Source organism: Schistocerca nitens, chromosome 5, assembly GCF_023898315.1.
Source record: "Schistocerca nitens isolate TAMUIC-IGC-003100 chromosome 5, iqSchNite1.1, whole genome shotgun sequence".
NCBI lineage: Eukaryota > Metazoa > Arthropoda > Insecta > Orthoptera > Acrididae > Schistocerca > Schistocerca nitens.
In genome coordinates, this window is record NC_064618.1 from 475690262 (window position 1) to 475706460 (window position 16199).

Below are 16199 nucleotides of genomic sequence, written 5' to 3' on the forward strand. Positions count from 1 at the left end.
CAAAACCGGTCGTGTGAAAATAAAGCAATTTACAACTGAAGCCGTATTTTCAACCTCTGCTATAATGCTCAGTTGCAGATGTTCTGCCAACTGGATTGTTTGCTATTTATCTGGACCAGATGGATAGGTGGTCATCGGGGTTATCGAAAATCCAGATAATCGTAAAGTCGTGAAAAATATTATGACATCGATTAAATGCTACAAACTAACACATTGTCTTTACTTTCACGTAAAAACGCGAATTATACATTATTTTCACATAAATGTTGACCACATATGGTAAAAATGAGTTAAATAGACTGAAAGTTCCTTTCGTGTGTCATTTATGCGCAGCACGATAACATAGGCGTTTCACTACTATTAGTTCCACTATTGTTGATTCCGCTTGGAGTTCCAAATAAACCATTATTTTGTGCAGGTGCGTTATTGGTTTTGTATGTGTCATACTGTCTTCCGGTAGAGCGCTAAACCCTCTTCAATATCGTCATTTTCTCCAGACTAACAAACGGCGATAATTTCGTCATATGCAGTCACACTGTATCTAGTGTCATTGTCATGTAATAGCCAGTAATTTACGTCTGTAAAACCTATACCTGAACGCCATCAATCTTTGAAAATGATTAAATACCAAATTATGCAGGAACGTTTTTCAAGCATTTTCCTTCCACCATTCTGCGTAGGTATCTCAATTTTTGTCCATGGCCGCCTTTGTCTGTTTCATGTCATTCTACACTCGCAGCAAACAGAAGCAATACAGCACTGTACATCGAAATATCTACATCGTAACTGATCTCATGCCCCAAGATACATGTACGACAGTTGGCTGAATTTAAATTTATTGACTCTTTTCGTAGAGTGTAGACACTAATTTATCCGGCGTAACAGACAATGTAGTTACTTCAGAAAAACGCTCCGGATGAACCGGGAATGAGGATTAATGTGGGTAGGATAAGACCACTTCACCAGCCTGTGTGAGGTACCTGAAAGACATGTCAGCTGATTCAGTCGTGAAACAGAATAAAAACTTTGGTAGCAAGGTACTCTGTCCCTAATATATGCTACAACTGAGGTACTAAGTAAGTACAATAGGTACTACGTAGCAGCTGCGATTCCTTCTTGCAAACTGTTTTGGCCTCCATAACCTTCCTGGTCACGGTATAAACGTGCTACGTGCTACGTCTACGGCAATACTACTTCAGTCTGATTCTTACTATATATGACCCCTAGACACCAGTTAGATCGTCTTAAGTAATTTGAGAATAATGAGATGGACAGACCCCTACTTATCGTACTACAACCGCCGCTAAGTATGTATATCAATTCCTGTGTTTATAGTTATTCGTGCAGTTAGCCATTGCTTCTTCCCATGCTAATCAGTCAATCCTCATACTGCACACTCTTATAAGACTTTCATTTATTAATCTTCCCCTTCTATTATTGGCATTAAAATAAACATAACTGCATACTCCCATAACACTACACAAAAATACAAAAATACTATATTCTCCTGGTCACGGCGTCATCCTACATCAAAGAAGTCAGTGCATGTGGATCAGACAGATTTATTGTGAATATGCAGCCTGTCCACCACATAGCCCCCACCCCTCCCCCCTTCCCGGCCGCCATTGTCCCTTCAGGTCGCCAGTTTCACTTGTCAAATGGGAACCTACGAAGGTCGCACATTCACGGGGCAACTGAACGAGCATCTGTTCATCCATGCTGACTTCGTTTATCCGCGTTTTCCGTAAATGATTTCCTGTGGATTCCTGTATGATTCCACAAACAGGATCAAATGTAAATACTTTCCTCACCTTTGCGTAACCAAAGCTACATTTCCGTATCTAACCTCGAAGCTGAGGACGTATTAAATTCGACTGTTCCTTTCATTCCTCTTTCGCGACAGAAACCTTACTTCTATGTCATAAGGTTAATAGCTATTTCACTGATCTCATGAATCTTGATAGTCCAACTTCTAATCTTTCCACTAAGGATTAATACCTGAAGTGAATACTCAGCTACAGAGACGAATCTTTTCCGCTCGTCTTTTTGAACGGCGCATACGAAATTCAGTGAAATTTACGAAATTTGCTATCAATAGTCTCACAGAATATATCACTTGGTTGTCTATGTGCAGTCCAAATACTGATAACGTACTGAACAGGCAGAAAATTAAACGTTTGCATGAAATCTTCATACTTAGGACTGGTAAATAAATGTAATAGTGTACTAGGGTGATCATAAACTATTTCGGACCTTATTTTCCTCGTAAATTAACTTATAGAACAATACACTAGTAGCTTCGAGGTTACCCAATACCCACACACCCGCTGTTACGATACGCAAACCGATATGTCATTCAGTTTACCGCCATTCATTACGCCTGTTTCGGCTTCTACTGCCGTAATAAATGTCCACTCTCGTCGATAGTTTTAACAGCTGCAAATAAAGTTCCCCGTGTCATACAGCATTTTATGAGTGGAAACATTCATTCCCACCGCGGCAATATACCATAATACATTCACGTTTCACTCATATGCGAGTTGACAGGGCCTAATCAATATTAACACCATGATGCCACAGAATGACTTAACTGCTGCTGTTTTCAAACACGAATAAATTCAGTCCTGAAACATGATTCAAATTGAAACCCAGCAACAATGAGCGAAATCCTCAAATGATATGTTTAAAACAGGAGACGTGAAGGGTTAATTATTATACCAAAGTTATCTTATTTTCTCTGTTTTCAGTACTATTTTTGAACTATAACTGCAATAATAAGAATTTTTTGAGATTCGTCGAGACAAAGCTTTGCATGTGATACTGAAGCAATATTGCCTAATGACGGATACATTTTTCAAAACAGTCAATGACTCGAGAGGAAGCGGCATGGCGTGTATTTGGCAACACCTCTGTATTGGTCGCGTATTGGCCGCTTCTTTGCAAAGGAAGTGAGAGCGAGGACGTTAAGTTCAAACTCACCGACGAAGACCCTTTTTCTGTCTCAGGCATCGAACCTTACCAGGAAACATAATAGAGATAAATTCTTCTGTTGTTGCTGTGGGAGGAGCGTCCCGACGGTATCAGTTGGGTTGTCAGTCTGGGAGGAGTCAGGGTAAAACCCTAAATGTGGAAGGGAGATGAGCGGTATGCGGGATGGAACAACAGCCCCTTACTTAGAGGTACAGTGTTAGGGACGAGATGTGTACCGCAACTGTCTCCGTGAAGAATTGGACTCTGTCTAAGATGTGGGGTCCGTTAGCCATTGAGGTTACCGTAGCCACAGTAAGTCGTGTTGCAGTACGCAGGTAAACTCTACATTCATGGCAAAGCCCTGGCGCTCCTTCTCCTCTGTTTTCTCTTACGCTAGTCAGATTTCTGTGCATGTTTATCATTTACCTCGTGCATTGAATTGACTTAATAATATTTGCAATTTTTAACTGGATTCCTACGGTTATAAATAGCAAAATAATAGATTGCTTGTTGTTAATCCTACTAATAGTGCAGTTCTGGAATTGACCAACGATCACAATATTGCTGTCCATTCGTGCTATTGGGATCGAAAAGATGTCCTTTGATCCACAGCATTTCTATTTCGATCAAAGGTCGTGGCTTCTCCTTCAGTGGAACCGTTGAGTTACATTAATATGACGACTGTGTTTTATACATTTATTTTATCAATCCCTACAGGTGCAGCTGTTGCCAACAGTACTTAAATAACCTCATGTGGAGACTGACAGAGGAACACTACCAAATGTTCATTGCCAAGCGGTATCTATAAAATCAGGCTGACTCAAACGCACAGGGAGGCATTTCACAGTGTACAAAAAGATCAACTTAGCAGCGGTACTCCGCCTTTTAAATACTTTGATTTAAAACTCGGTAGGAACCTCGGCTGCAAGGTTGTTGCTCTGTTTGCCGTGTGGCAGGAGTAAGCAAGTACAGACTTATATTAACTGCCGTACAACACATACAAAATGGCTCTGAGCACTACGGGACTCAACATCTTAGATCATAAGTCCCCTAGAACTTAGAACTACTTAAACCTAACTAACCTAAGAACATCACACACACCCATGCCCGAGGCAGGATTCGAACCTGCGACCGTAGCAGTCCCGCGGTTCCGGACTGCAGCGCCAGAACCGCACGGCCACCGCGGCCGGCTACAACACATACATAAAGTACGTAATCCAGTGTGAGCGTTCGGTTACTTTATAAATCAACTCGTAGCTGGTCTTAACCCACAGTTACGGCTAGTAATGCAAAATATCATATATCATGGACTTTGTTACTTACACTGGGATATCTAAATGACGAAGAATGAATTAATGAACTCGCGTCTCATTCCTAGCCACCGTGTATGTAATGTCGACCATCTGGGATAATTTTCAAAGCTTTAATATTAAATTGTGCAATCCTTAACCCCGACAACACAGCTTGCCTGCACAATGACGAAACTTTCCAGAGATTTTCATTACGCATAAAATCGCACATGCACGGTGCATGTAGTATCAGTGATCCCAGTGTCCGTGTATAGAATGGGGAAGCCGCGCGATATATCTGAGTTCGACCGAGAGCAGACTATGATGTCCTGGAGGCTCGGCACGAGCATTTCGGAAACTGTACAACTTGTCGGATATTCGAGGAGTGCTGTGGTGAGAGCCTTCATTAACTGGTGAAACCAAGGTGAGACCACATCCAGACATCATGGTGTTGGTCGGCCATCACTCTGTATAGATGGCAGACGGTGTAGGTTGGGCAGACTGGTAAAACAGAACAGGCGGTGAAATGTGGTGGAACTAACATCGGACTTTGATCTTCGGCAGAGTGTCTGAACGACGGGCCTCCGCAGACGACGATTCATACAAGTGCCAAAGTTAACACCACGACATCGGCAGCTGCAGATGAAATGGTCACGTGACTATCGGCAATGGACTTCGGTGCAGTGGCAGGGCTTTGCATGGTATGAAGAATCCTGATACCTTTTTCATCGTGCCGATGGGAGAGCGCGAATCCATCGTCTTCCTGGGGAACAACTCCTTGACACCTGTACTGTTGGGACGGAGAAAAGCTGAAGACGGCTCCATTATGCTCTGGGGAACATTCACATGCGCATCCATGGGTCCAGGGGAACTCGTGCAAGGCACCATTACGACCAAAGAGTAACGTACACTGGTTGCAAACCACGTACGTCCCTGCATGACTATCATGTTTCACGATGGCAGTGGCATTTTTCAAGAAGATAAAGCGCCATGTCACAAGACCAGGAGTAAGATGGAGTGGTTCGAGGAACACAGTGGCTAGTTCCAATTGATGTGCTGGCTACCTCTCCCCCTCCCCTCTGTCGCCCAACTCGCCAGATCTGAATATGATAGAACGGATCTGGGATGTGAATTAACGTGGAATCAGGGCTAATCGCCACCCTCCCCGGAATTTACGGGAATTACGTGAGTTGTGTGTGCAGATGTGGGGCCATTTCGCTCCAGCGAATTACATAGGCCTAATTGCTTCCATGCCGCGACACGTCACGGCCGTTATTACTGCCAAATGTGGACATACCGGCAATGATTTGGTGATCATAATGTTCTGGCTGATCAGTGTACATGAATAAACGTTAGATCAACAATAAAATCCATGTAGTACCTGTAGAACTCAGGCTTAACACTAAAGAGACAAAGAAACTGGTACACCTGCCTAATCTCGTCGAAGGCCACCGCGAGCACGCAGAAGTACCGCAGCACGACGTCGCATGGACTCGACAAATGTCTGAAGTAGTGCTGGAAGGAATTGGCACCATGAATCCTGAGAGGTTGTCCATAAATCCACAGACTACGAGGGGTAGAGAGCTCTTCTGAACAGCACGTACAAGGCATCCCAGATATTCTCGATAATGTTCATGTCTGGAGAGTCTTGTGGCCAGCGGAAGTGTGTTCCTGGAGCCACTCTGTAGCAAATCTGGAAGAGTGGGGTGTCGCATTGTCCTGCTGGAATTGCCCAAGTCCGTCGGAATACACAATGGACATGAGAAAATGCAGGTGATCAAAAAATGGTTCAAATGGCTCTGAGCACTATGGGACTTAACAGCTATGGTCATCAGTCCCCTAGAACTTAGAACTACTTAAACCTAACTAACCTAAGGACAGCACACAACACCCAGTCATCACGAGGCAGAGAAAATCCCTGACCCCGCCGGGAAGCGAACCCGGGAACCCGGGCGAGGGAAGCGAGAACGCTACCGCACGACCACGAGCTGCGGACACAGGTGATCAGATAGGATGCTTACGTACGTGTCACCTGCACACACACACCATTACAAGGCCTCCACCAGCTTGAACAGTCCTCTGCTGACATGCAGGATCCATGGATTTATGAGGTTGTCTCCTTTACCGTACACGTCCATCAGCTCGATAAAGTTTGAAATGAGGCTCGTACGACCAGGTAACATCTTTCCAGACGTCAGGAGACTAATGTAAATGTTGAGGGGCCCAGGCGAGGCGTAAAGCTTTGTGTCGTCCAGTCGCCAAGGGTACACGAGTGGGCCTTCGGCTCTGAAAGCCCATATCGATGATGTTTCGTTGAATAGTTCGCACGCTGACACTTGTTGACGACCCAGCACTGAAATCTTCACCTTTTTGCGGAAGGGTTTCATTTCCGTCCCGTTGAACGATTATCTTCAGTCGTCGTTGGTCACGTTCTCGCAGGATCTTTTTCCGGCCGCAGCGATGTCCGTGATTTGACGTTTTACCGGATTCTTGGTATTCACGGTACACTAGTGAAATCGTCGTACGGGAGAATCCCCACAGCGTGGGTAATAGTAGTAGGCCTAACGCGAGCTTTGAATGTATGTAAAGATTGGTCACAGGTTTGCTTGAATTATGGTATGGAAACGTTGAAAGACCTGAACTGGCAGACGTTTGATCAACAATAGACAAAATTTTCAAGAATCCGTGTTAAATGCTAAGTGTTGCTGTATAATATAGCCGCCTTGGTATCTATGTTATAGGAAACTCAGAGAAGACAAACTAATCTCAAACCACAGAGAGATATTAATAAGTCATTTTTCCCCCCTCCATAAGGGAACTGAACGGGTAGAAACACTAATTTGTAGTAAAGTGATAGGTATCGTCTGTCACACATTTCGCAGTAGTTTGCAGAGGATAAATGTAAATGTTAAAATTGCAACAGCATGGTGGTGGCATACAAAAGTCGACAAATTCTCATGAAGTTTACTACACGTTTGCATACCTAAATGATTATCACTTCGGTGCAACTGCACAATGTAAGTAGAATATTTACGTCCTGTATGTAAAGTAATAATATGCAGAGGGAGTCTGATTTAGAAATATGCTGCCCGAAAAGAAAAATTAAGCACTCAGAAGACATGGTCGGATGTCAAAGTAACTTCGTATACACACGCACACACACACACACACACACACATACACACACACACACACACACACACACACTATCTGCGGATATGTAAATCGTTAGTTACAGGTCTCTGTGACACGTAGATGGGCACCAGAGACCATTAGTGTTGTTAGTGTTTAGTATTGATACCAGCGCAGTTAGGGTATACAAGAGGCGTGAAGAGCGTCATATTTGAGTGATCGCTGTAACGGACTGGGATATGTTGTATGTGAGACAGCGTTATCGGTACCTGATAGAGTCTGTTCTTGACTAGCTGGTCGAATCGTGCGATATCCAGATTTGTGGGGCATTCGGATGTGACAGTGGTTCAATTTTAGGCTGCATGGAAAAGTGAGGTCAGGTATATTCGTCATCACGGTTCTGATAGAGCACGTCTGACCATGACAAGGGAGGACCAGGTACATCGTAACACCGTTACATCTGCGCCTGCCACTTGAGAACAAGTAATGGCCGCCGTGCGGGGTAGCCGTGCGATCAGGGGCGTCTTGTCACGGCCCGCGCGGTCCCCCCCCCCCCCCCCCCCCCCGCCAGATATTAAGTCCTTTAGTGCTCAGAGGTCAGAGCCATTTCTTTGAGCTCCCCCACCCCCCTGTCGGAGGTTCGAGTCCTCTCTCGAGCATGGGTGTGTGTGTGTGTTATCCTTAGCGTAAGTTAGTTTGAGTTAGATTAAGTAGTGCGTAAGCTTAGGGACCGATGACGTCCGAAGTTTGGTCCCATAAGGCCTTACCACAAATTTCCAAATTTACAACAAGTAATGCACTTCATACAACATTCTACACCATCACGCACCATTATTCGGAAGCTATAAGGTGCCAGACTAGATAATTACAGTCTCATACGTAAATTACCATTAATACCGCAACACAAGCGGCTGCGTTTGCGAGTATTGCTGCCACCTGAACGGACGTCCCACTCTTCGAACGTACTGGAGGGCCACTACGGTGTTACTCACTGCGTCATGGTGTGCAGAGCCTTTGGGTGTCGCACCAAGTCACGGGTGGTAGCCATTGAGGGACCTCTCACCGCACAACGGTACGTCACAGATATCCTGAGTCGTTGTGTGTTACCTCACATGCGACAATATCGTAGTGCTATTTTTGAACACCCATGGCAAGTGTGTCTATAAACTGTATGCACGATGTTGAGGTACTCCCGTGCTCAGCAAGATACACAGATGTGTTCCACAAAGAACGTATCTGGGGCCAGATTGAATGTCAACTGTGGCCCAGCTCCAGTATCGGTAATATCAAGGACCACTTACAACAGTTGTGCGCCAGCTTACCTTAGAATATGATACAACGGATTCACGGCACTCCTCTTCACCGAATCAGTGCAAGCGTCCAGGCCAGACTGGGTACAACGTCACACTGATATGCGAACTCACACAGCCAAGTTCTTTGTAAATTTTACACAACTTTGTAATCACTGAAACAACATCACCGGGCGGAGTGGCCACGCGGTTTGAGGCGCGATGTCACGGATTGCGCGGCCCCTCCCGCCGGAGCTTCCAATTATCCCTCCGACACGGGTGTGTGTGTTGTTCTAAGTATAAGATAGTTTAAGTTGTTAAGTTGTTAAGTTTGAACATTCTGAAACAACATCACATACCCTCTCGTCCCGTGAAGTTTCATTTCGTTTCCTCCTCCCCTTCTGGGTGTTTCACTTTTTTTGCCGCGCTGTCTAGCACTTGAATGTGAGTTGTTTGTTAGGAGAGGTAGATTTATCTCTCTTGTAGGGAGAAACATTTACCAGCCAAAATTCGCCAGTGACAGGACCTTGGAGTATCGACACTGTTGCATATTGTTCCATGCTGTTGCTGTTCACGTTGGTTAGGATCCGACGAATTTGTTGCACATAGGGAGTCAACGGGTTCAGCAATGCCATCTGTAACTCCGGTGGGATTGCAGGAGCTTCACGATTGACGTATGCATTTGTGGAGGCTCTGAAATCAATGGCTTTTGTCAGATTTCGACCACCATCGCCATAAGGGCACAGCGCCTGGTGTGATGGCGTGGTGTGGCATTGGGTATATCACCGCGGTGGCTTCTCTTTCACCTAGCCAAAAATCTGGACAGCAGGTGTCACATTAATGACGTATTAAGACCAGTGGCTCTGCCTTGTTTTCGAACTCTCCGTCACATTCTCGTGCAACAACACAAAGCAACAGCACATATTCCTCATGGTGTACTGACGGACCCGATAAAGATACGTTGACACGTCTTGGCTAGCATATTCTCCGGATATAACACACGCTGAGAACACGTGGTATGGCTTAATTTAAATTTATCCATGCTATATGCATTGTTCTGAGTACTATGGCTGTATTGTAAAATTGTGAAATAATATCTTACTGCTTCAGTTGCTTTTTTACTAATATTTAACTAGCACGAAGCGTTTCATCAGCATGCTGCCATCATCAGATGTGTTCCAGTTACTTGTACATTATATTAATCTGAAATGTGATCCGTTTCATTTTCTGTGTGTGCCAGTGTCGTTATGTATCTAACCAGAATCATCTTTGTTGGAAATTTAGTCGTCAGGCAAGCAGAGCAAAGGGGCAAACACGCCACATCTTAACCCTTTCACACTCATATACTTACATCAGTCCGAACAGACCTAACTTCAGCTAAGCTGGGATTTATTTGTCACTATGTTCTGCGTACCACAAAACTAAAATTACAACAACAATAATTATGTTTCGAGACGTTACCTTACTGACACACACACAGTGAATGAAACTAATCACACTTCAGATTAATAGAATGTAAACTTAACTCTACGGAACCTGATGATGGCAGAATGCTTCTGAAACGCGTCTTTCTAATTAAAGTCACTCTAAGGAAGAAAAATAAAAAAAAAGCGAAGCCCCACGAAGGATTTATCCGAGTGGAACACAAGGGAAAGAAATTCAAAAATTGAGCAACCCAGTAAAGCTTTGGTCAACTTTGGCCTTATACAAGTAATTATTCAACTTGGAATTCATTCATAGAGTTGTTGGATGTCCTAAGTAATAACGTGCTAAATTCTGTCCAATTGGTGAGGTACATCGTCCGAATCCCGAGTTTGTGAGAGGGTCCTGCCCATAGGGCTAAAAACTTTTTCATTTCGGGAGATCCGGTGGTCCCGCTGGCCAAGGTTGGCTTTGGCAAGCACAAAGACCACCAGTAGAGACTCTCGCAGAGTGTGGGCCGGCATTATCTTGCTGAAATGTATGCCGAAGACGGCTTGCCATGAGGGGCAACGAAATGGGTTGTAGGATAATATCTTACGCTAGGCGCAAATTGAGAAGCGTATAGCACGTGTGACGTTACACGACACTACAGCGCGACACGCACGTGCCGCACGGGTCGCGCGGGTCCAGCGCGTATTGCGACGCGTACACCATACCTCGCACGCGCCGACTGGCGACGCTCTGCGCTGACAGAACCGAAGCTCGCACAACCTGTTATCTTTCTCAAACGATTTTACAGAAACTATTCTCTGAAAATATGATTTTTGCCTTACTTGTAGCGTTATATGTCAGCTTCGTGACGAAGTGCTGATCACCTCGCTAATGACCATTCTTATTGTGATGTACACATTTTAGTAAGACACTACGCAAAACTCAAAAAGTTTGCAACGAAAATTAGGGGTCGCTATGATTTTGCGTTTGGTGCGTATTACACCATATGTTACTGCGTATGAAATTTAGCTAACATGCTGAATTTTTGTTTAGACTTGGGAGGAGATCTCTATATGCCTCCGATCTCGAGAAAATGGATCCCATGTAGCGCGCTCACTTCCGATCTCACGCCCGCGAGAATAAATACTCGCAACATCTCTCGTATCTCCTATACCGCTCGAGACATCGAAACGAAAGTTTGGCGAATGATAGCACACAAGGAGGAGAGTGTTACTAAACACACGAAACTTTATCTATGGCGATATATCACTACTTATACTTCTTTTTTTTATTTATTTCACTCCAGTGACTAATTTTTTTAAGAGTTATCGACAGCTAGCGAAAGAAGAGCTTCCTGGTATGAAAATAAACATGAAATTTCTTCTTTTATGTTACTGCAAACCGATACTATGAGGTTTTTCGTCAGCTATTGAACTCTGTGATTGCCAATTACTTGTTTAATGAGGCCTTCCGTTTCGGAATTCTGTCTCAATAGCTGCTGTGAGATGAGTTGGGCAAATTACTTTGTGACAAAGGAAGTACAATTAAACCAGTCACCAAGAGAAATGTGGCCTTTACTCATAAAAGGTGATGCTTCTTCGGATGAGAAAAGGTTAACAACTCACACAAAAACAGATTGGCAATTCTGTTGGAATTTTGGTGGAATCCCCGTAACCCATCGTATTTTTAACACTGAGCGACTGGAATGGAAATTTACCAAAGGATTTTATTCCTTCTCTTGAACTGAGCAGTATTAAAATAATGATGAGCGTTCCTTCAGGCGGAATGATAGGCACATGCCATATATTGTTTACTCACCTAGGGCCTGCCAAACTGACAATGCGTGACCGCGAATAAAATAGTTGTTATTGAGAAAAGTAAACAATTGGTCTGCCGCACAATACAATGGTCAGTGTATTGTCAGCAGCGAAGGATAATGCGCGCGACAGGAATGCACAAGCTAGCCATGTGTGCCTTGTGAGATGGAGTTCGAAAAACATTGTCATGAAAGTGTATCTGCCTTTGTCAGCAGCACATTTCAACAAATTAACTATATCTAATCATAACACTCTTTTAGGATATTCCTACTTTCGTAATAATACCGACCATTTTCTTCATTTGTGTAGCCTGTTGTTGTATAATTAGTTTATTAATGCTGATAATGTGCATGCAACAATTGAAATGCTTTTTCTCATCATGACGAACCAATTAAAACATTGTTATTTGTGACTGCTTTTCGACTGTTTCTAGCTTGCAGTGGAAATATGTTGTTCACATGCATGTAGCACAGTGTGTCGTATTACATTATTACATCCATATCAGAGTAATCACAGTGAAACTTCTATACTTCAGATCTTTGACGCTTTTTACCACAAGCACAAAGGGATCACACCTGTGGAGATTATACCTTTCTAATTTTTTTGTAACAGATCGTACATATACGCTAGCTTACTAGGCAGCGAGATTATAACCTTGCCTTACTTCCCTGCCTTGATTCTTAATCACATGATTTCATAATATTCCTTGCTTTCTTATTCACTACCCTCTGTCCCTTCATGCGATCTGAAAACATCGCGGAGGCATATGGTGCAATTCCAGCTGCCAATGGCTCATCAGTTACTGAAGTATACATTTTTCTTGACAGAAGAAAAACAAAACAAAACTATGCAGATATAAATAACAGAAAAGTATAACGTGCTAACGAAGAAAACTGGAGCGTTTTAAATGGCGAAAAACGAAACACTACCCAAAGGCAATAAAATTCAGTACACAGAAAGGCAAAATTTATCGTATTGGCAATACTACCACTGCTGATATGCGCCGTTCCGATGTGAGCATAAGGCCGGGCTACTTTTCCGCTCCCCGCCTCTAATTTCCCACGGTGCTAGCGAGGCAAGAGCGACGCGCGGCGCGAGAAACTGTGCCTCAACCACAACGCCGCGCGACCTGGCGCAGGCGCGTGTCGCGTCCCAGTCGCGTCGCGTCGCGATTTGCGCGGTCCCATTTGAATCTGTGATGTTACAAAAACACGCGCTGCGCTGCGTCGCGCCACACGCGCTATACGCGTCTCAATTTGCGCCTAGCCTTAGACATGTAGCTGTGCTTTAAATGTGTCATGGATGACTATCAAAGAGATCCTTCAATGAAAAGAAATGCCACCCCAGACCATTACTCCTCATTCTCGGGCCGTATGGCGGGCGACAGTCAGGATGGTATCCCACCTCTCTTGGGGCATTCCCAGACTCGAATTCGGTCTGCAATCTCATTGACGAGAGTCGAACTGTCTTCAGTGATGAGTCCCGCTTGGTAACGAGCCCCAATGAACAGTGAAGACGTGTGTGGAGACGCCCTGGACACTGCTGGGATACCAGCCTGACTGTCGCCTGCTATACAGCTCGACAACCACGAATGATGGTCTGGGGTGCCACTTCTTGTCATCTGCGGCACCCTCACAGTACAGGAGTACGTCGACTATACTCTACGCCGTTTGGTTGTCCTTCATGATAAGCAATCATGAGCTTACATTCCTGGAAGTTAAAGCCCGCCTGCACAAGGCGAATGTTTCTACTGATTGCCTTCGTGCATGCCAAACCCAACCTATGCCAACAAGGCCGCATGATCTCTCTCCAAATGAGAAAGTTCGGATAATTATGGACAGCCGGCCGCTGTGGCCTAGCGGTTCTAGGCGCTTCAGTTCCGAACCGCGCTGCTGCTACTGTCGCAGGTTCGAATCCTGCCTCGGGCATGAATGCGTGTGATCTCCTTAGCTTAGTTAGGTTTAAGTAGTTCTAAGTCTAAGGGACTGATGACCTCAGATATTAAAACCCACAGTGCTTAGAGCCATTTTAACTATTATGGACAGGATTCTCCAACCATCTCGGAATATTGACGATCTGACGCGCCAATTGGACAGAATTTGCCGCAGTATGTCCCAGGACGACATCCAACAATTCTCTGTCAATACCAATCCAAAAATGGTTCAAATGGCTCTGAGCGCTATGGGACTTAACATCTGAGGTCATTAGTTCCCTTGAATTTAGAATTACTTAAACCTAACTAACCTAAGGACATCACACACATCTATGCCCGAGGCACGATTCGAATCTGCGACCGTAGCTGTCGCGCGGTTGCAGACTGAAGCGCCTTGAACCTCTCGGCCACACCGGCCGGCAATGTTGTTGTTGTGGTCTTCAGTCTTGAGACTGGTTTAATGCAGCTCTCCATGCTACTGTATCCTGTGCAAGCTTCTTCATCTCCCAGTACCTACTGCAACCTACATCCTTCTGAATCTGCTAAGTGTATTCATTTCTTGGTCGCCCTCTACGATTTTTACCCTCCACGCTGCCCTCCAGTACTAAATTGGTGATCCCTTTATGCCTCAGAACATTACCTACCAACCGATCCCTTCTTCTAGTCAAGTTGTGCCTCAAACTCCTCTTCTCCCCAATTCTATTCAATACCTCCTCATTAGTTATCCGAATAGCTGCTTGCGTAGGGGCCATACGTGGAGTAACGCGTTATTGGCTTGCTCAGTTTGTTAGGATCTTTCACTTGAATAAATTATCCAAAATATTTCCGGAATTGATTTTGTTTTTTCTTTTTTGTGTTTGTACATGTAAATCACATCCTCCGATTTCCGTCTCATTCTGATAATTCCTTCGTGGTGCGTAGTTTCCTTTTTTGTCTCAGAGTGTAGAAACATAAAAATGATCGGAACAGTAACAACTAGTTCTGTAGTGTGGATAAGTTTTGCTGAGGGACTGGCTTACCATCATTCGCATGGAATACCGTACCCCTATCTGCCAAACAACCTCATTTCGACCTGATCCGCACCCGCCACTGTTGCTATCAGAGGTGACAACTTTGTGTACTAAATACTTCCGTCTCGATCCCCTCAAATCGCTTACAAATTTTATCATGTTTTCTTCTTTCGATATGTCATGAACGCGTATATATTATTATTGCTATTCTTCCTGGAGTTGAAATTTAATGGCCAGCGGTGTGGATGGAGGAAACTTTCAGTGCATGTGTATGTAACCACTAGGCAGGTTTGATGACGAAGGGAAACAGTGTGAAGAACACAAAGGGCAGTCCGTGCCTTGTGGCTACGGTGTACGGTTTCGAATGGGTGCGCCCTGCTGCTAGCTTGGTAGTCGGCCGCGGCGGTAGGCGCTACGGAGGCCGCCGCAGAGTGCGTGGGCGGTGGGCGGTGGGTGCGGCCAGCACGCGCCGGTGCGCCCCTTTGTCGCGCGGGGGAAGCCATTAACTGGCCGGCAAAGTGGACAAGCCACTGGCGCTCTTCAAACACGCACCGCCCGGCCGGCCTTCCGCTTTGAGGCGCTACCTGGCCGTGCGCCGTTAGTTAGGCCCTCCCGCCATCCCTTCCGGTACAGTTTGAGGGGCACTGCCCGCCGACTCGCTTTGACGACCTTGAAAAGGGAGCCTCCCCCAGAGGCCGCCACCGCCGAGACCGCCATTCATCAAGTCTCATCTGGCAAGAACGTGCCCTGCTTCATCCGGCCGCAAACTGCGGGCTGATTGGATAGACAGATGTGCTATGCGTTGTGCCCATGTCGATGGATGAGTATTCTACAGCTGCATCTACACTCCACAAGGCACTGTAATGTGCATGCCGGAGGGAACGGCGTGGCAGCACTATCGAGTTTTTTTCATAATCCATTCGAGTTTTCACAGCTGGAATAATTGACCGTCTATGTGCTTGTGTGTGCACTTTCATTTCTCTTATCTTATTTCCAGCGTCCCTACAAGAGGTATACGACTGTGGCAACATAAGGGTACCACTGTCACCTTAGAACACTGGTCCTCTAAATCTACCGAAGAGTGTTTTCCGAGAACTACGTCGTCCGTGTTACGGGGGGCGGTCAATAAGTGACGCAACACCTTTTTGTCGAAGCAGCTTGGTATTATTCAGGATTTCAATAGACCTCATTATTCCCCACTCTTTAAGCTACATAACCCTATTTTCAACATAATCTCCGTTCACTGCAACAGTCTCACGCCACCTTACTGCAATGAGCTGTGTGCCCGCATGTTAACACTCTGCTGGTCGACATTGGGGCCAATGTGTTGGTGCACGAATAACCTC